Below are 20,570 nucleotides of genomic sequence, written 5' to 3'. Positions count from 1 at the left end.
CCCGAGAACTGAGCAATCAAACACCACTGCCCCTCCGTTCTGAGCGGACAGCCATGACTGTCAGTCTACAGCTCTCTGTTCTGCCCCTCCAGTGCTCACTGGAGCGCTGGGCTATGGGGGGGGGGGGGGGGGGGAGGCAGCTGTCGATCCAGGCTTCTGGGTGGATCCCAACTGAGTTTTACCCTGCTGTCAGCTGAAAACGGGTCACAGGAATGCAGAACAAACTGCACTCCTGTGATCCACAAGCTTTGGCTATACTTCTCCTTTGACAAACTTAGATTCCTACCTTTTGTTATTGTGAAGAAATTGCTGTTTGTTTGCCTGTGTCTATGTGCAAAGTGAAGGTGAATGGAAGTCACTATTATTGATCAGATGCTGCACTTGCAGGGTTCTGATGAGGAACATGTCAGCATCTAAATCCCTTCAGATGTGATTAGCCCTTCAAGAGTATCTCAACAAAAAACAAATTCCTATTGCACAGGATGCCTAAAATCTGACTTGTATCTTTGTGTAGACTTCTGGGAAAAGCAGTGAGCCAATCACACAAGCAAGGAACGACATTTCTGGGGAGCATTTTGTATACCAACAATGTACAGAACACCTTCAGTTTGCCATATTGCATTGACTTTTTCAGAAAATTACAGCAATGCAGATTGAAAAGGAAAGGTAATTTTTAAGAACATTCAAATACAATATAACTTGTATAGCAATTGTATATGCTACATATTTTTTATTATTATTTGCAATTTTTTCCCATGAAAGTGGAGTTGCTCTTTATAAGGCCCCAACAAGACCTAGGAAAAAAAAAAAAACAAAACAGGCCGGTGAACCAGACTCAGGCCTGAAAACTTGGGATGCACAGAAATTTTGGTTGCCGAATTGTTTCAGCCAAAATTAGCCCTATCAACATTTTGCAGATATAAAAAAAGAACTGATACAGGGGCCGAAAATGTTCTTTGGCCAGTGCAGTAGAGAAGAGAGAGAGAAAGTAGGTGCCGCTGTGGCATCTTGGTTCCGTCCTGCTCAATTCTCACCGGGGAGAGATGTGGGTTGCGCTGCCCCCTCCTCCTACATGAGGGAGACGTGGCTGCGCAGCGATGCTTTGGCACATGCCCAGTGTTAGTGGCCGAGACGTTTAATGAACCACGCTGGACTGCTTTTATGTCTACTACACGGTGAGGGGCACAGGCTGTGCATGGGATGGGTGTCAGGTGCGCAGGCTGTGCATGGGATGGGTGTCAGGTGCGCAGGCTGTGCATGGGGATGGGTGTCAGGTGCGCAGGCTGTGCATGGGGATGGGTGTCAGGTGCGCAGGCTGTGCATGGGGATGGGTGTCAGGTGCGCAGGCTGTGCATGGGGATGGGTGTCAGGTGCGCAGGCTGTGCATGGGGATGGGTGTCAGGTGCGCAGGCTGTGCATGGGGATGGGTGTCAGGTGCGCAGGCTGTGCATGGGGATGGGTGTCAGGTGCGCAGGCTGTGCATGGGGATGGGTGTCAGGTGCGCAGGCTGTGCATGGGGATGGGTGTCAGGTGCGCAGGCTGTGCATGGGGATGGGTGTCAGGTGCGCAGGCTGTGCATGGGGATGGGTGTCAGGTGCGCAGGCTGTGCATGGGATAGGTGTTGGTTGTGCATCGTATGGGTGGCAGGTGCGCAGGTTGTGCATCGGATGGGTGGCAGGTGCGCAGGCTGTGCATCGGATGGGTGGCAGGTGCGCAGGTTGTGCATCGGATGGGGGGCAGGTGCGCAGGCTGTGCATGGAATGGGTGACAGGTGCGCAGGTTGTGCATGGAATGGGTGACAGGTGCGCAGGTTGTGCATCGGATGGGTGGCAGGTGTGCAGGCTGTGCATTGGATGGGTGTCAGGTGCGCAGGCTGTGCATCGGATGGGTGACAGGTGCGCAGGTTGTGCATCGGATGGGTGGCAGGTGTGCAGGCTGTGCATGGGATGGGTGGCAGGTGCCCAGGCTGTGCATGGAATGGGTGTCAGGTGCGCAGGCTGTGCATGGGATGGGTGTCAGGTGCGCAGGCTGTGCATGGGATGGGTGTCAAGTGTGCAGGCTGTGCATGGGATGGGTGTCAGATGCGCAGGCTGTGCATGGGATGGGTGTCAGGGGGCACAGACTATGTATGAAGTGGGTTTTAAAGGGCGCAGGTGGTATATGTGATGGATGGTAAATATATATTTTTAAAAACTGTCCATTTTCGGTTTTCAAGAATGCCAAGTGCATTCTGAATTTTCGTTTTCGGCACCAGAATTTTCATTTCGGTGCACCCCTACTGAAAACCAGACCGAGGGACCAGATCTGGGCCTGAAGACCAGCCCGAGGGACCAGATCTAGGCCTGAAGACCAAACCGAGGGACCAGATCTGGGCCTGAAGACCAAACCAAGTGTGAACACCAGGCCAAGGGATCAGAAACAGACCTACAAACCAAATCAAGGGAGGTAACACAGACCTAAAACCAGACCAAGTGACCAGACACAGACCTATAAACTAGACCGAGCAGCCAAACACAGGCCTGAAAACCAGACAGAGGGGACTGAACACAAACCTGAGGACCAGACACAGACTAGAAAACCAGACTGAGGGGCCAGATGCAGACCAGGAAACCAGACTGAGGGACCAAAAATCCAGACAAGTTCCAACCACTATTTCCACCGCATGTTCCACGTTAACTGGAGCCTGTAGGTGTAGGGCAACTCAGACAGTTCCTATTTAAAGTCATGTCGAAATATACTGCAGGTCTTGTTTACTTAGCAGACTGTGTGAAAGCAGAGATACGTAATGGGAAAAGAATGACAAGTTCAGCAGCTCAGGGAAAAGTCCTGATCTTTGAGTTGCAGAGTTTCATGTTCAAGTGAAACAAGACAAAGAAGATTAGCACACTACAGCAATCCTCCTCGCTCGGTCATGTATAGTTATTGTAAGAACTCACAAGCCGCTCTCACTTCCCTTCTCTCTTTGGTCTGTGTTTCCGCTGTGCCCCCACCTCCTCCCACCAACCCAGCCCAGACACTGTGTACTACACCCCCCCATCTCTGGCTGACCTCACACTTCCTGGCGTGACTACCAGCTGTGCCCGGCAAAATGCCGCTTCCTGTCACTAGCACTCACGGGGAGACAATTCAGACTCTCACTTCCTGAAACCTTTGCAGCTCCTTCTTGGGGTTTATTAACATAAACATGCAATGTAAACTCGAGTAATCTTGCTGCTGGAGTAAAGGTTACACACGATGTGACACATTGAGGCCTACTGGTGGGCCCCTGGCAGTGTTTCCTGGAAAGACATGACACCAACTGATTCACAATGACAGAAAATTCCACAAACTCTGCCTCCAGACACCTCAAGTGCTAACAGCAGACAGGTGACAGAAAAAAATGAGCTCCAAGTATGCCGAGGTCATCAGCTAACTACACAAATAGTATTCTACAGAGAACACCAGAAATACCAAGAGCTGCAGGGGGATCCTGTCCTACGTCCGCAATCAGGGGGATCCTGTCCTACGTCCGCAATCAGGGGGATCCTGTCCTACGTCCGCAATCAGGGGGATCCTGTCCTATGGACGCAATCAGGGGGATCCTGTCCTATGGACGCAATCAGGGAGATCCTGTCCTATGGACGCAATCAGGGGGATCCTGTCCTATGGACGCAATCAGAGGGATCCTGTCCTATGGACGCAATCAGGGGGATCCTGTCCTATGGACGCAATCAGGGGGATCCTGTCCTATGGACGCAATCAGGGGGATCCTGTCCTATGGACGCAATCAGGGGGATCCTGTCCTATGGACGCAATCAGGGGATTCTGTCCTATGGACGCAGTCAGGGGGATCCTGTCCTATGTCCGCAATCAGGGGGATCCTGGCCTATGTCCGCAATCAGGGGGATCCTGTCCTATGTCCGCAATCAGGGGGATCCTGTCCTATGCCTGCAATCAGGGGGATCCTGTCCTATGCCTGCAATCAGGGGGATCCTGTCCTATGCCTGCAATCAGGGGGATCCTGTCCTATGCCTGCAATCAGGGGGATCCTGTCCTATGCCTGCAATCAGGGGGATCCTGTCCTATGTCCGCAATCAGGGAGATCCTGTCCTATGTCTGCAATCAGGGGGATCCTGTCCTATGTCTGCAATCAGGGGATTCTGTCTTATGTCTGCAATCAGGGAGATCCTGTCCTATGTCTGCAATCAGGGGATCCTGTCCTATGTCTGCAATCAGGGGATTCTGTCTTATGTCTGCAATCAGGGGATCCTGTCCTATATCTGCAATGAGGGGATCCTGTCCTATGTCTGCAATCACGGGGATCCTGTCCTATGTCTGCAATCACGGGGATCCTGTCCTATGTCTGCAATCACGGGGATCCTGTCCTATGTCTGCAATCACGGGGATCCTGTCCTATGTCCACAGTCAGGGGGATCCTGTCCTATGTCCACAGTCAGGGGGATCCTGTCCTATGTCTGCAATCAGGGGGATCCCTGTACATTATATATACACCCAGCACTATGCGATCCTGTCCTATCTCTGCAATCCAAAGATCCCTGTAATTATACACCGGTCAGCCACAACTTTATAATCACTGACAGGTACAGTGAATAACATTGATTATCTTGTTACAATGGCATCTGAAAAGTGGGTGGGATATATTAGGCAGGAAGTAAACATTATGTCTCTGAAGTTGAAGTGTTGAAAGCAGAAAAAAAAAAAAAAAACGTGCATCGCAGTTTGCTGTGTATGGGGCTGCATAGCTGTAGACTGGTCAGGGTGTCCATGCTGCCCCGTGTCCACAGCCAAGAGAGCCTACAATGGGAATGTGAGCATCAGAACTGGACCACGGAGCAATGGAAGAAGTTGGCCTGACCTGATGAATCACGTTTTCTTTTATATCACGTGGATGGTTGGGTGCGTGTCACATATCTAAGGAAGGGTTGGCACCAGGATGCAGTATAGGAAGAAGACAAGCGAGATGCTTTAGGCAATGTTTTGCTGGGATACCTGTCAGAACCTGGAAAAGACACCGTGGTGGCCACCACCAACACGCTCCCTCTGTGTCTCCTCACCTGATCCAATGGACCCCACAAAAATGCTTGTTCTAAATATATCAGAGCTTGCATCCAAAAAGGATTCTCTTAATGGTTACCAGTTTCTCCAGTATAGGTATCATGTAAGGCACAAAGTGAAGACTGTATAGTGTAGACAGCAAACCACTGATTTTAATTAGAAAAAAATAATAATAAATATTTATATATATATATATATATATACACACACACATACATACATATATATACACACACACACACTCACTTGGTAAACACATCAGAAAGGCTTGTAATAACATAATGAAATCCAACAAGATGGTGTCTTAGTTCCGCCCCAAGCGATAACGACAATGCCCACTGATGCTTTGCACACTGAGAAAGCCAATTGGTAGCAACGCGTCATATGGGCAGTGACATCATACCGTAGGGTGGGACTAAGACACCATGTGGTTGGAGTCCATCGTGTTAATACAAGACCTTCTGAGATCTTTACCATGTGAGTGTGTATGTGTGTGTGAATATATATATATATTATTTTTTTTTTCCTAAGAAAAATCATTGGTTTGTGGTCTGCACTATACGGTCTTCATTTTATGCCTTACATGATACCTATATTGGAGAAACTGGTGACCATTAAGAGAATCCTTTTTGGATGCAAGCTCCGATACATTTATTACAAGCGTTTTTGGCCTTTATTTACCCGTGACGTCCATCTGATCAGGTGAAGAGACACCCAGAGGGCGTGTGCTGGTGGTGGTCACAAAGGTGTCTTTTCTAAGCAGTGAATAGTATGATTTTCTGGTGACACAAAGAACAATTGAATGTTGTTTATCACATGACAATTGGATGGTGTATGGGCACTGATAATTATCATGTTTGGACAATTGCACTTATTGTTCTTTGTAAATACCCATTTTTTGGTTGGATGAATTGCTATATGTATCACACATTATGTATATGTAGCACTTACTTGCGTAATCATTTTTTGCACTAATCTATTATTGATTGACACATGTGTTTATATATTAATATTGTGATTACAGGACAGTGGGATTGATTTGAATGTAGAGGAAAGATGACTGCAGATAGACTGGTACAACTTTTGTAGGATGATTTGTTAAATCTCTGTGTGTCGCCTGAAGCCAGTCACTTCTCTGGGTATATGTGAGGGTGTGCAACCACTTTAAGGATCTGCTACTGACGGCTTGGTGCCAGATACCACAGCATGCCTTCAGAGGTCTTGTGGCATCCATAAATCAGAAAGTGCTGCGCTATACATAATTCAAGTGTTGCAAAAAAATATTATTATGTAAAATCATGCACATTCAAAGCAATAGAGGTCCGAGGGAGAGCAGAGAGTGATTGAGTGTGAAGGGATCTATCCTGCATATTTCCAAGTGTCTATACAATAGTGCTGCATTGTCAGTCTACTTTCCTGGAAGCATTTGTTATCATCCATGTGAGTGTATTTTACTGGGTTTATTTAATAAAATAAACACTGAGAACACTATGGCTGTTTGTTTCCTTTTGAGCTGGATGTGGGATATATCTCTCCTGGCTGAACATGCTAGTTGATCCATGAGGCTGACCTTTGTAACACAATTGATCCAGCCTGATTTGGAGGAGCATTGATACTTGCCTGAGTTCTGCCATATTTGACCTTTGTAGTGGAGGTCTATTTTGGAGGTAAAGAGACCCCTTTGAGGGGTTGTGGAGGCTTTTACATGGTAACGCACCTTTTCTTGCAATCTCAAGATTTGCATATTGAATGGACTGAGCGGGGCTTTCACCATAAGGTGGTGCACATAAAACAAAAACAAATATATGAACGAGTACATACAGAAGAAGATACAAATTGATGTTTATATTGTTGAGGTCATTTAAATTTATCGCTTTATGCCCTTTCACACCAGGCAGATTCTGCTCAGCGCAGCAGGGGATCAGCTCAATGATCCCCTGCTGATTGGAGAGTGTGACACATTCCTATCCACTCAGTATCTGCAAAGCGGACATAGACACAGCCGCTCTGCTCTATGGGCGGCTGGAGGTAAACAGACTCCACCGTTCGTTTACACCAGACTACCTTCGATCTGCTCTGCCTAAACAGAAGAGGAAGGATCCATTTTATTTTGTGGGCCTGGATTAGAGGTTAGGGGGTGTAAACGGACACAAGTGTGTTTACACCCGCTTGTCGATAGGGATGAATGGACCTTCCAATCAGCACTGTGTGATCCTGTCCTATAATCTACAATCAGATCACTGTACATTATATAGAAGTGCAGCAGTCCATTATATAAACACCCAGCACGGTGATCCTGCCCTACAATCAGGAGATCACTGTACATTATAAAGACACCCAGCACTGTGATCCCGTCCTATAATCTACAATCAGGAGATCACTGTACATTATATAGACCTCCAGCGCTGTGTGATCCTGTCCTATAATCTACAATCAGGAGATCCCTGTACATTATATAGAAGTCCAGCAGTCCATTATATAAACACCCAGCACTGTGATCCTGCCCTACAATCTACAATCAGGAGATCACTGTACATTATATAAACACCCAGCACTGTGATCCTGTCCTATAATCTACAATCAGGAGATCACTGTACATTATATATATATATATACCCAGCACTGTGATCCTGTCCTATAATCTACAATCAGGAGATCACTGTACATTATATATATATACCCAGCACTGTGATCCTGTCCTATAATCTACAATCAGAAGATCACTGTACATTATATAGACACCCAGCACTATGTGATCCTGTCCTACAATCAGGAGATCCCTGTACATTATATAGACACCCAGCACTGTGATCCTGTCCTACAATCAGGAGATCACTGTACAATATATAGACACCCAGTACTGTGTGATCCTGCCCTATAGTCTGCAATCATATCATTGTACATTATATATACACCCAGCACTGTGATCCTGTCCTATAATCTACAATCAGGAGGTCACTGTACATTATATAGACGCCCAGTACTGTGATCCTGTCCTATAATCTACAATCAGGAGATCACTGTACATTATATAGACACCCAGCACTGTGCTCCTGTCCTATAATCTACAATCAGGAGATCACGGTACATTATATAGACACCCAGCACTGTGATCCTGTCCTATAATCTACAATCAGGAGATCACGGTACATTATATAGACACCCAGCACTGTGATCCTGTCCTATAATCTACAATCAGGAGATCACTGTACATTATAAAGACACCCAGTACTGTGTGATCCTGTCCTATAATCTGCAATCATATCATTGTACATTATATATACACCCAGCACTGTAATCCTGTCCTACAATCAGGAGATCACTGTACATTATATAGACACCCAGCACTGTGATCCTGTCCTATAATCTGCAATCAGATCACTCTACATTATATATACACCCAGCACTGTGATCCCATCCTATAATCTACAATCAGGAGATCACTGTACATTATATATACACCCAGCACTATGTGATCCTGTCCTACAATCTATAATCAGGAGATCACTGTAAATTTTACAGACAGCATTTTGTGATCCAGTCCTGATGGTCCTCCACCACTATTTGGAAAGTAGCAATGACTCCGGGAACGTGCAGTAAGCAGGTCCTTGTCAGCCGTCCTGGCCCACACACGCTCACATACCAGGACACAGAAAACACAGAGAAATTTCCATGTTCGCCACATGTGTGGGGTTTTACTACAAGGACGGGGACTCTATATTTAGGTATAAACATGAACCACACTCCAAAAACAGATCCTTGTGCTTCTAATTAACACTTCCAGAGGGAAGATGTGCACTGTAACTCATTCTGTGCCGCTAGGGCCAGAGACCAGTCAGCAGAGTCGTGTCTCCGTCACCACCCGCTACGAAAACACATTCCTTTCGGCCAGTAGTACATAACAGACATTCCCAAAAATTGTCTTCCAGTACTGCCAACAGCTATCCAAGCTGCCACTGTTTAAAACGGACAATTTCAATTAACAACAATGCAGAAACAAAGAAGACTTCCAGACCGAAGAAAAAAAAATAGTTTTACAAATGTAGAATTTATTTAAAAGGAGAGCTCCAAGCAAAAAAAGGTTTACCTAAAAATATTCCTAATAGCTACAAATATAAATCTACTTTGCAAGCACCAAAATGTCTTTACAAACCCAGTTATTACATTGTAAAAGTAGAAGCGACATCATCACTGTGCTAACAAAGCTTGTGCAGAGAGCAGAGCTGTGGGAGGGGCCCAGCATATCCTACCCACTACAGGCTGCCTGCAGAGCTACAGGAGGGGGGTGGATACAAGACCACTCACCTTGCACAAGGAGAGAGAGCAGCCGCTACCAGTCTTTAGAACAGGAAGCACCTGCACAGAGGTAAAGTTTCACACTGGATTACTGCACAGATCTGGAAGAAATACACAAAGCACACCGAGAGTTGAGTAAAAACACACACATGCCTCTTGTATTTCGACAATATTTGCTTATCCTGTAATTCGGCTTTAGAACATGTAACCAACTATCACTTTTAAATAGTAAAGGAGCTAAAATGTAACCGATACACAAACATCTGAGGGTTTCATTATAAAGAAGAGCAGATCTCTTAGATTGTAAGCTCCAAGGAGCAGGGCCCACCTATCCCTCCTGTATTGAACTGTATTGTTGCTGTATTGTCTTCAGTTATATTGTAAAGCGCTGAGCAAACTGTTGGTGCTATATAAATCCTGTATAATAATAATATATAAATCCTGTATAATAATAATATATAAATCCTGTATAATAATAATATATAAATCCTGTATAATAATAATATATAAATCCTGTATTATAATAATAATAATATATAAATCCTGTATAATAATAATATTGCTGTCCACTCTCTATTATGAACCACTGTACTATGTGATCTTCACCCTCCACCGCAATCACACATTCAGTTGTCTCCGGCTACTAAAGCAGAGAGATAGATAATCACGCCCCATCACCACAGCAGCCACATATATAGGTCTCCCTCCCATCACCACCACAGCAGCCGTATTTACAACCTTCCTCCCTCCATGGCAGACATATATAAATGCCCCACCCCTACTACCACCGTCACTGCAGCCATATACAGTTGCAAGAAAAAGTATGTGAACCCCTTGGGATTACATGGAGTTTTGCATGAATTGGGCATAAAATGTGCTCTGAACGTCATCTAAAACACAACAATAGAAGAACACAGTCTGCTGAACATAATACTACACAAACATTAGATGTTGCCATGGTTTAATTGCACATAACATGTAAACATTCACAGTGCAGGGAGGAAAAAGTATGTGAGGCCCTAGCTTAATGACTTCTCCCAGAGCTATTTGGAGCCAGGAGTGAGCCAACCTTGACTCCAATCAGTGTGATGATATTGGATGTGTTGCTGACAGCTGTCCTGCCCTTAAAAAACACACGCCTGTTTTGGGTTTACTGGTTTCAAGAAGCACTGTCTGATGTGAACCATGCCTCGCAGAAAAGAGCTCTCAGAAGACCTACGATCAAGAATTGTTGACTTGCATGAAGCTGGAAAGGGTTACAAAAGTATCTCCAAAAGCCTTGATGTTCATGTGTCCACGGTAAGACAGACTGTCTACAAATGGAGAAAGTTTAGCACTGTTGCTACTCTCCCTAGGCGTGGTCGTCCTGTAAAAATGACTGCAAAAGCACAGCGCAGAATGCTGCATGAGGTAAAGAAGAATCCCAGAGTGTCAGCTAAAGACCAACAGAAATCTCTGGCACATGCTAACATTTTTGTTGACCCATCTACAATAAGGAAAACATTAAACAAGAATGGAGTACATGGGAGGACACCACGGAGGAAGCCATTGCTGTCCAAAAAGAATATTGCAGCACGTCTGAAGTTTGCAAAAAAGCACCTGGATGTTCCACAGCACTACTGGCAAAATATACTGTGGACAGATGAAACCAAGATTGAGTTGTTTGGGAAGAACATACAACACTATGTGTGGAGAAAAAAAAGGCACAGCACACCAACATCAAAACCTCATCCCCACTGTAAAACATGGCGGAGGGAGCATCATGGTTTGGGGCTGCTTTGCTGCCTCAGGGCCTGGACGGATTGTTGTCATTGATGGGAAAATGAATTCCAGAGTTTATCAAGACATTTTGCAGGAAAACGTATGACCATCTGTCCGCCAACTGAAGCTCCGCAGAGGATGGGTGATGCAACAGGACAATGACCCAAAGCATACAAGTAATTCAACAAAACATTGGCTGCAACAGCACAGAATATGCCTTCTGGAGTGGCCCAGTCAGAGTCCTGACCTCAACCCGATTGAAATGCTGTGGCATGACCTTAAGAGAGCGATTCACACCAGACATCCCAAGAATATTGCTACACTGAAACAGTTTTGTGAAGAGGAGTGGTCCAAAATTACTCCAGATCGTTGTGCAGGTCTGATCTGCAACTACAGGAAACGTTTGGTTGAGGTTATTGCTGCCAGAGGAGGGTCAACCAGTTATGAAGTCCAAAGGTTCACATACTTTTTCCTCCCTGCACTGTGAATGTTTACATGTTATGTGCAATTAAACCATGGCAACATCTAATGTTTGTGTAGTATTATGTTCAGCAGACTGTGTTCTTCTATTGTGACTTAGATGACGTTCAGAGCACATTTTATGCCCAATTCATGCAAAACTCCACGTAATCCCAAGGGGTTCACATACTTTTTCTTGCAACTGTATACACAGCAGGAGAAGGCTGCCTCCACTTTTTAAAGTGGGCCTGTGTTCCATAAACGTTTTCCTCTTTGAACCCTCCTCCTCTGCAAGTTACATACACACACGTGCAGGCGCGCGCGCACACACGCACACACAGTATCTGGCCTACATTCTCACCATAGGCAAGAATCAATAATGACTTCTCCCTGCTCCAGCAGCCTCCTAGTACATCCTTCTTATATATCCTAAGAGGCTGCAGGAGCAGGAATACACATGGGCCTGTGGGTGGAGCTAGTGGCCCATCATTGGGAGCCGGCTGTCTGAACCCAGGATGGACATCCGGCTCCTGATGATATTCGAGAAGCAGAAGAAAGCTTGAGGCCGTGCTACATTATTGGATCACAGCAGAACAGAGCTAGATTCATTGGGCAGGTGAGTATGAGGATCAAGGATAAAGCTTGAATGGGCACTAAAAGATCAACTTTTGTCCAGCCAGCTGTTGCCAACAGAGCCCCTCGGCTCAAATTTCATCTGAAATTCAAGCCATGTATGATAGACTTTAGGCAAGAGATCATCATTATCCCATACTGGTGCCCAGTGCCTTACCCTAGCTATGCCAAAGGGCAAGACATCTTGGTCACACACTACTAGTACGCTCACTGGATTTCAATCACCATGACAAAGAGGGGAACCGGCACGTCACTCTCTTTCCCTGTTTTATGGTTCCTTGAGGCACCCTGGGAAGGATTATATGCCCTCCTTTCTCACAAAGTGGGAATCCGATCTAGGCCCGAGTCTTACTCCTATTCAAAGGAAGAAAATTTTCCATTTTGCCCAAAAGTCCTCTATGGCCACAAAGGATCCAAGAGACTAGTTACAAAATCCTCACAAGATGGTACAGGGTCCCCTTCCTGCTTCACCATATATATCCCCAGATCCTCGACCCATGCTGGCATTGTAGCACAGAGGGTGGGACCATGCTCCACATTTTTTGGACTTGTCTGAAAATTCAGCCATTCTGGCAAGATGTAACCACTGTCAATAACCCACTCACTGCTGTGGTTCTGCATGACAAACTGGTGGCTTGCCTATTACACTTGACTGATAAACCGATCAAAAAATACAAAACTTCTCTAACGATTCAAATCTTAAATGATCCTAAGACCTGTATTCTGCTTTGCTGGAGAAATGCTGACCCCCCTACGAAGGCTCTCTGATTTGCCAGAGTCAATGGCCTGATATGGAGGACCTTACAACCACGCTGCATAACATGGAAGAGTTATGTACTAAAACCTGGAGACCCTGGAACTATTTTGTATATACCGATACCTACCTCAAAGAGCTATCCAACTCCCAGTGAAGCCTTGCCTTCCCCGCCCTTACCCGGGAGAGGGGCGACTCTGTGACCTCGAGCTCCTAGTTTTCCCCCCAGCCCATGCCCCCCCTCCCGACCTCTCCATCACGACCAACAACGCCACCATCAGCCCCTCCCCGCAAGCCTGAGTACTAGGTGTCATTCTAGACTCCAATCTGTCTTTCCAGCCCCAGATCCAATCGCTGACAAATTCATGTAGACTTCACCTCCGCAACATCTCCAAAATACGTCCGTTCCCAACTCCAGAAACTACAAAGCAACTCATTCACTCCCTTATCATATCACAACTTGACTACTGTAACTCCCTCCTCGCCGGCCTACCCCAACACAGGCAATCCCCGCTTCAGTCTATCCTGAATTCTGCGGCCAGACTCATCCACCTTACCAACCGCTCCGTATCCGCCACCCCCCTCTGCCAATCCCTCCACTGGCTTCCGACTGCCCAACGCATAAAATTCAAAATGCTAACACTGACGTACAAAGCTGTCCATAACACTGATCTGATATCCATCTACCACCCAAAAAACACTCTCCGCTCCTCACAAGACCGCCTACTCTCCAGTTCTCCAGGGCTTCCCCCATCCTCTGGAACTCACTACCCAAATCCATCAGACTGTCACCTACCCTCCTCACCTTTAGGCGCACCCTGAAATCCCATCTCTTCAGGGATGCCTACCCTGCCCTTACCTACCTGCCGCTCTCCCCACCACTCCATCCCCCACAGCTATTTCCTCCTGTACTACTCTCCCCTCCCTCCTAGATTGTAAGCTCCAAGGAGCAGGGCCCTCGAACCCCTTGTGTATTTTATTGTATTGTTACTGTACTGTCTCATGTATTGTCTCCCATTGTAATGTACAGTGCTGAGCAAACTGTTGGCGCTATATAAATGCTGTGTAATAATAATAAAAATACCCTAATAACCTTCCTCCTCCCCCCTGCACCTCCTCATTTATTTCAGGTACTTATATAGCGCTGTCAATTTACACAGCACTTTACATATATATTGTACATTCACATCAGTCCCTAACCCTCAAGGGGCGTACAATCTAAGGTCCCTAACTCACATTCATACATACACATACTAGGGCCAATTTAGACAGGAGCCAATTAACCTACCAGCATGTCTTTGGAGTGTGGGAGGAAACCGGAGTACCCATGCAGACACAGGGAGAACATGCAAACTCCAGGCAGGTGGTGCCGTGGTTGGGATTCAAACCAACGACCTTAGTACTGCCAGGCGGAAGTGTTAACCATCCTCTTCCTCTCTGGTTTTCTTCCCCCCTTACCCTTCATTCCATATCCCTCACCTCATTCACATTTCTGCTCCCTACCTACTCAACACCTCCAGCCATTGGCAGTATCGCTCTATTCTGTTGTATGTTTTACATGGAGGAGGGCTTTACTAGTTCCCACAGCATATGTTACCTCTAATGTAAATGTCATTTTTTGGTTTTCAATACCCAAAAGACAAGTATTGGTGAATGTTCTTTGCTAGGTTTTGATATTGGATGATTTTGCGGATTTCTTTTTTTTATTCTCTGATCACTGCTCTGACAGTTTTGGTCCGGTTTATTCACTTGAGACTGTATTAACAAAGTGACCATATGTTCTGGTCAAGGTTTGCATTTTACTTGACCTTTGAAAAGAAAGGAATTACAAAAAGACATCTTGGTCACCAAAAGGACCTTCGCAAGTTGTCATTCTGGCAGCAACCCTGCCATAAACATTAAATGTTCCACAGAAAAAAAATTGTTCGAAATTTCACTGAATTTTTGTTCTTTTATGGGCAGTTAGATGACAACCATGCTAGAAAAAGTTCTACAACTATGTAGCATCACTCTAGATACGCCGATGATTCATCAAGGAGGTAATGGAAGATTAGCAATAATAACCACAGCATTTTACATGCCATGATTATATGTTTTAAAAGGCTCGGGTTTACCTGAACCTGATTCCTTCTCCCACCAACGTCTTATATTTCTTCTGAATTTCATTGACAAGATCTCTTAGGCACAGTTTATGCCTTTGTTCCCCTTTCAACTAAGTCTCCATGCTCCAGCTGCAGTCTCCATAATGTAAATAAATCAAACATCTGCCAAAGAGTGTAAGCCCTGCTCATAACGGGAACTCAAGGGATCTTACCACTGGAAACCCAGGGAGAGATATAATAAGCCAGACGGTGATTCAACCCGACAACATCTACTCAGCACTGACATATCAATTTTAAGTGGACCAATCCTTAAAGTGTTACTAAACCCACAACAGTAAAAATCAGTCTGTATATGCAGTAAAGCATGCTTGTTATACTCATTGTGGAACCTAAAGGGTTAATCCTCTGCATTGTGTTAAAAGGCTGTTTGATCCTGACTTCTCTGCTCCTCCTCTGTTGAAATGACCACCTGATACAGACTGAATTCATAGTCATATGCACATGCTCAGTTTGGTGTGTATTGCTATAGAGGATTTTTGTTTTCTTGGGAAAGTGCATGTGATCAGCACATGGCCAATCAGCACTGTCCAGACAGTGGATCCAGGGTTTCACATCTTCCTACAGCAGAGAGAAAACTCCTAAAAGCTTTAAAATGAAACCCAGGCCCCTGAATTCACTATATCTGGTCTCTCCAGACCCTGCATTCACTATATCTGGTCTCCCCGGAGCCTGCATTCACTATATCTGGTCTCCCCGGAGCCTGCATTCACTATATCTGGTCTCCCCGGAGCCTGCATTCACTATATCTGGTCTCTCCAGACCCTGCATTCACTATATCTGGTCTCCCCGGAGCCTGCATTCACTATATCTGGTCTCCCCGGAGCCTGCATTCACTATATCTGGTCTCCCCGGAGCCTGCATTCACTATATCTGGTCTCCCCGGAGCCTGCATTCACTATATCTGGTCTCCCCGGAGCCTGCATTCACTATATCTGGTCTCCCCGGAGCCTGCATTCACTATATCTGGTCTCCCCGGAGCCTGCATTCACTATATCTGGTCTCCCCGGAGCCTGCATTCACTATATCTGGTCTCCCCGGAGCCTGCATTCACTATATCTGGTCTCCCCGGACCCTGCATTCACTATATCTGGTCTCCCCGGACCCTGCATTCACTATATCTGGTCTCCCCGGACCCTGCATTCACTATATCTGGTCTCCCCGGACCCTGCATTCACTATATCTGGTCTCCCCGGACCCTGCATTCACTATATATGGTCTCCCCGGACCCTGCATTCACTATATCTGGTCTCCCTGGACCCTGCATTCACTATATCTGGTCTCCCCGGAGCCTGCATTCACTATATCTGGTCTCACCGAAGCCTGCATTCACTATATCTGGTCTCCCCGAAGCCTGCATTCACTATATCTGGTCTCCCCAGACCCTGCATTCACTATATCTGGTCTCCCCGGACCCTGCATTCACTATATATGGTCTCCCCGGACCCTGCATTCACTATATCTGGTCTCCCTGGACCCTGCATTCACTATATCTGGTCTCCCTGGACCCTGCATTCACTATATCTGGTCTCTCTGGACCCTGCATTCACTATATCTGGTCTCCCTGGACCCTGCATTCACTATATCTGGTCTCTCTGGACCCTGCATTCACTATATCTGGTCTCCCCAGACCCTGCATTCACTATATCTGGTCTTCCCAGACCCTGCATTCACTATATCTGGTCTCCCTGGACCCTGCATTCACTATATCTGGTCTCCCACAGTACACAGAACATGGAAATGCAATTATTTTAGTAAATATAAACTGCTAAATACCTTTTCTCATCAGCAGTTAGAGCAATCTTGTGACTTCAGCAGAGCACTGGTTAAAGTGTTACTAAACCCACAACAGTAAAATCAGTCTGTATATGCAGTAAAGCATGCTTGTTATACTCATTGTGGAACCTAAGGGGTTAATCCTCTGCATTGTGTAAAAAGGCTGAAGCTTGATCCTGACTTCTCTGCCATTCCTCTTTTTCAAAATGTCCACACTGATAAGACAGACTGAACCGGTAGCCCTTCTGCACATGCTCAGTTTAGTGTGCATTGCTGGAGAGTTTTTTTTTCTTGGGAGAGCACAGGGCCAATCAGCACTGTCCAGACAGAGGTCAGGGGTTCTGCATCCTCCTAGAGCAAAATGAAAACTCCTCCTACAAGCTTTAACCAGTGCTCTGCTGGACACTGATAGAAGTCACAAGACTGCTCTAACTGCTGATGAGAAAAGGTATTTAGCAGTTTATATTTACTAAAATAATTGCATTTCCGTGTTCTGTGTACTGTGGGAGACCAGATATAGTGAATGCAGGGTCATGGGTTTAGGATCACTTGAAATACTTTTAAAGGGAATGTATACATGCTTTTTAAATATTTAGTCTCATATATGAACAAGACCAGCCTAATGCAAACATAACCAATATCAGTTAATGTTTAAAACCTTGTAATTATGTGTCTGTAGGTAAGTGCAGACTCATAAAAATTCTCAAAACAGTGCAATGTGCCACAATCGCCAAACTGGGACTGCAGTCATTTTACTGCACACCTGCATTCTAACATAGCCGCTGGTGTGAAGGAGCCATTATTCAAACTGTTTCATTAGTCCAGTGTATGGAGACATTGGGGTGGACTTACAAAAGGCGAAGAGATTATGCACTTTGCAAGTGCAGTTGCACTCCTTTTCTCTAGAGCTTAGTAAAATGTGGTAAAGCTCTTCCGATTTCCATCCATCATCCAATCATGTGCAAGCTTGCTTTTTTTTTTAATTTCCTTGCACCTGATTGGGTAAGCTTTACCACATTGCATTTACTAAGGAAAACGAGTGCAACTGCGCTCGCAAAGTGCAAGGTCAATCCCTATAGCTTCTATAGATCAGGCCAATGCAACAGTATAACCAATCAGGTATTGGGGAAGATGAGGTTTTTTTTGGATTTCAAAAGAACATGAAGGAGCCATTATTCAAATGGTTTCATTAGTCCAGTGTATGGAGACATTGGGGTGGATTTACATAAGGCAAAGAGATTATGCACTTTGCAAGTGCAGTTGCACTCATTTTCTCCAGAGTTTAGTAAAACGTGGTAAAGCTCTTCCGATTTCCATCCAATCATGTGCAAGCTTGCTTTTACTTTTTATTATTTCCTTGCACCTGATTGGGTAAGCTTTACCACATTGAATTTACTAAGGAAATGGAGTGAAAATGTGTTTAGTAAATCAATCCCTATAGTTCCTATGGATCAGGCCAATGCAACAGTATAACCAATCAGGTATTGGGGAAGGTAAGGGTTTTTTTGGATTGCAAAATAAAAATTATATATATTTGTTGCCAAAAAAAAAACAAAAAACACATTTTACAATGATATGGTTGGTGGCAGCAATTTAACTTCCCAAACTAAATTAAATCAGACAAATGCATTAGGGGCAGCACAGTGGCTAAATGATTAACACTTCCGCCTGGCAGCACTAGGGTCGTTGGTTCGAATCCCAACCACGGCACCACCTGCCTGGAGTTTGCATGTTCTCCCTGTGTCTGCATGGGTACTCCGGTTTCCTCCCACACTCCAAAGACATGCTGGTAGGTTAATTGGCTCCTGTCTAAATTGGCCCTAGTATGTGTATGTATGAATGTGAGTTAGGGACCTTAGATGGTACACCCCTTGAGGGTTAGGGACTGATGTGAATGTATAATATATATGTAAAGTGCTGTGTAAATTGACAGCGCTATACAAGTCCCTGAAATAAATAATAAATAAATAAAATAAGGTGAACAAATCATCCCCTCCCTCCTCCCAGAAAAAAAAAAAAAAAAAGGAAGATCCTATAAAACAGGAGCCAATTTTCCCTGGCTTAATTTTCCTAGACTAGACTAAATGCTACATGCCAAAATAAATAATGCAAAAAAAAAAACCCTCAACATATTAATAAGAGGATTTCCACTATGCTGGATGACATCCACACGAAACACAGATCGAAAATACTTCAGGGGGAAAAAAACAAAAAAACTATAGATTTCCAGTAAGCTAAATGATAGAATGGTTTATTTGAAGTTATTGCTTAGCAGCGGGTGAGGTGAAGAGAGAAAAGCCCAAACATCGGTCTGTTTGGACGAAATTAAAAATAATCGAGCAGAAGATGAATCACAATATGCCTTAATTTCGGGTCTATGTCGTGCGTCACACACAAACCAATCAGAATTCTGACAAACACTTCTTGCCGGGGATTGAACGCATCTTGAATTCAAGGAAAAACCACTTCACTTGTCTATTTTAGAGAACAGACCTGAAGAACCCATGTAGAAGTGGACGTGCTGCAATATACAGGTATGCAACTTGTTATGATAAGTGCTCCGCGTTTACAGCCCTCCAGAGTTGGAAAATAATATAATGGAAAGTGCTGAGCCGAGTAGGACAACCAATCAGTATTCCAGAGCACAGAGTTCTGAGTGGTTGTCAGTTACCAGGGGTTATTCAACATGATTAGATGAAGGGCTCTTGCACATGGAAGGGCCAAATTAAAGAAAAATCTACTTTCCTTGTACCCACCTCTCATAACCTACCTTGGGGCTTACTGCCCAACGCCCGTCATTCCACTCTCTTGTAAACCTTTAATCCATACTCTTCATTAAGGACCTCATTCTTGCATAAATACTGGGAATAAAAGTATTAAGGACCTCATTCTTACATAAATACTGGAAATAAAAGTAATAAGGGCCTCATTCTCACATAAATACTGGGAATAAAAGTAATAAGGACCTCATTCTTACACAAATACTGGGAATAAAAGTAATAAGGACCTCATTCTTACATAAATACTGGGAATAAAAGTAATAAGGACCTCATTCTTACATAAATACTGGGAATAAAAGTAATAAGGACCTCATTCTCACATAAACACTGGGAATAAAAGTAATAAGGGCCTCATTCTTACATAAATACTGGGAATAAAAGTAATAAGGACCTCATTCTTACATAAATACTGGGAATAAAAGTAATAAGGACCTCATTCTTACATACATACTGGAAATAAAAGTAATAAGGACCTCATTCTTACACAAATACTGGGAATAAAAGTAATAAGGACCTCATTCTTACACAAATACTGGGAATAAAAGTAATAAGGACCTCATTCTTACACAAATACTGGGAATAAAAGTAATAAGGACCTCATTCTTACATAAATACTGGGAATAAAAGTAATAAGGACCTCATTCTTACACAAATACTGGGAATAAAAGTAATAAGGACCTCATTCTTACATAAATACTGGGAATAAAAGTAATAAGGACCTCATTCTTACATAAATACTGGGAATAAAAGTAATAAGGGCCTCATTCTTACATAAATACTGGGAATAAAAGTAATAAGGACCTCATTCTTACATAAATACTGGGAATAAAAGTAATAAGGACCTCATTCTTACACAAATACTGGGAATAAAAGTAATAAGGACCTCATTCTTACATA

At 44.5% G+C, this 20,570-nt stretch overlaps 1 protein-coding gene across 3 annotated transcripts in view; it reads right to left on the bottom strand.

Annotated features, from left to right (window-relative positions):
* Window positions 1–20,570, bottom strand: part of RARA (retinoic acid receptor alpha) — a 257,712-nt gene that overhangs the window by 219,450 nt on the left and 17,692 nt on the right. The window contains exon 2 of one of the 3 annotated variants that reach the window (XM_089674389.1): window positions 9,361–9,452. The exons of 1 other annotated variant lie outside the window; for it this stretch is intronic. The gene's annotated coding sequence lies outside the window, so the exon portion shown is untranslated. Of the gene's footprint in view, window positions 1–2,936; window positions 2,973–9,360; window positions 9,453–20,570 lie in introns of those variants that run through there. One more of the 3 variants, XM_089674391.1, reaches the window with a different exon arrangement.

This window comes from Staurois parvus, unplaced genomic scaffold (genome assembly GCF_062004578.1).
Source record: "Staurois parvus isolate SC_StPar_1 unplaced genomic scaffold, SC_StPar_1.0 ptg000151l, whole genome shotgun sequence".
In the NCBI taxonomy this organism is placed as follows: Eukaryota; Metazoa; Chordata; class Amphibia; order Anura; family Ranidae; genus Staurois; species Staurois parvus.
This window is presented reverse-complemented; position numbering and strand designations above follow the sequence as displayed.